Source organism: Pholis gunnellus (genome assembly GCF_910591455.1).
Source record: "Pholis gunnellus genome assembly, chromosome: 22".
NCBI lineage: Eukaryota > Metazoa > Chordata > Actinopteri > Perciformes > Pholidae > Pholis > Pholis gunnellus.
In genome coordinates this window covers 17,668,841-17,670,940 of record NC_136549.1, presented here as the reverse complement: position 1 = coordinate 17,670,940, position 2,100 = coordinate 17,668,841, and positions in this window count along the sequence as shown.

Below are 2,100 nucleotides of genomic sequence, written 5' to 3'. Positions count from 1 at the left end.
TATTAACATTCACAAACTAACATTATTGATACTAATAAGAACTTTAATATTGTCTCTCTCTTACGGAGCTCATTTTAAAGCTGGAGGTGAATCAGGATCAACTCATTCATTTAGCAGTAAACATTGTGTTCCCTCTCGTTCAAACTAACAGTCACGAACCAACGTCTGGTCCGTGACATCATCTAAAAAGATAAATAATAACAATAATAACAATAAATGTACTCGTCGACCCTCCACTGAACCCTGCAGTCCGTCAGATCACGTCTCTTCTTGAGACTTCACTGGGTTCTTGCTGCAGCAACGTCTGTCTTTAGTCGGTGAGTCTGTGACCGATGCAAAGCACGACTCCTGTCCATGATCTCATCATATTACAACCGTTTCAATAAATTTTGAAAGATACGACTGTGCTGTTTGTTTTTATTACTGACGTATGACTCTAACTTCTTTCAAAGACTAAACTGTGTTGATTGAGAGGTTAACATGACGAACACAGAGCTTCCTCCTCGCTACACAATGTTTTATTGATGATCAATATAGATATATCTATATTTATTTAATTCATTTAAATTAGAATAGATTTATTTTATGTTCTTTCTTTGTTCTTTTATGAACATTAATAAATACTAATATAAGGAATATATTTTGCACTCTTCGGGCCTCATGAAGGGAATTGATTCTTTGACAAAAAATACTATTATCTCTTAAATATGTAACTTTATAGTCATATTCATATTATATAAAAGTTTGTTTTCTCATAAATTCTGAGTTTTACCTCTGAATCGTAAGCCCCTCCCTCATCTTAATGAAATATGAATCAACAAATGTATTTATTATTATTTAATAATTAAATACTTAATTTATTTTAACATACAATGGCCAGTATTACGTTGTAGTTACAGTATATATATATATATATATATATAGAATATAGACATGTTTCTATTTTCTGGTGTATTGATCGCTGGAGGTCGGCACAAGGTCAACACGAGCAAAGTCAAACTGAACGTTTAGAAGTGAACTCTGAAACAGAACGACTACGTCACCGCTCCACCGCATTCTACAGCTTCTTTACGTTACATTACATGAGATGTAATTAAATATAATATATTATAATATAAATAAGACAGAGAATAAAAACCAGAGGGGGAGTTAAGGAAATAAAATAAATGGAAAGGAAGTGAAGAAGAAGGTCAAGAAAAGGGCAAAAGAAAGAAGAGTAAGGAAAAAGGAAAAAGGGAGAGAAAAGGAGGGAAAGTGTGGCGGAGAAGGAAAGGAAATGAAAAACAAGAGGGAAGTTAATGAAAGTAAAGTTTAAGATAAGAAAAAATAATTAAAAGCAAATTGATAAAAGAAAAATTCAAAGTAAAGGAAGTTAGAGGAAAAGAAAGAAGGAAGAGAAGGAGATAAAATGATGGAAAAGAAAGTAAAATAAATGGAATGAAATGAAGGGAAACTGAAAGAAAGAGGAAACAAGTTAATGAAAGAAAAGGAAGTGAAAGGAAAAGGAAAGGACACATGAAGCAGGGGAAGCAAAGAGGGATAAAGTGAAAGCAAACAGAAAGTGAAGTGAAGGACGGACCGAATATAAAGTCTGTGAACACGGAGCTCTGTGGGCTGCAGAGAACCATCTGAGTCAGAGAGGAGTTCTATTCTCACTGAGCTAAGAATACCACTCGTCTGTAGCCGCTCCAACACCACAACCACACCAACACCAAGCTACACAACGAGCTACACACACAGCTACACAACGAGCTACACACACAGCTACACAACGAGCTACACAACGAGCTACACAACGAGCTACACATCCAGCTACACACCGAGCTACACAACGAGGCCCTCATGCTGCTTCACAACAAGCAGCTTCAGAGGTCTCCTCTTAAAACATTTACATATGAACTGTAACGCTCGGCTCTGATGTAACAACGTGTCTGATCAAAGCCGACAGGAAGTTCATGTACGGAAAGGTTTCACCGCGAAGGTGCACAAAGTGTATCTTCATACACGGTTTGTATGAGATACGTTATGACAAAGTTACTCCTCTTTGTCGGACGTTCAGCAACACCGGTTTGATTGTCAATGTCAAATTATCAAATGTCA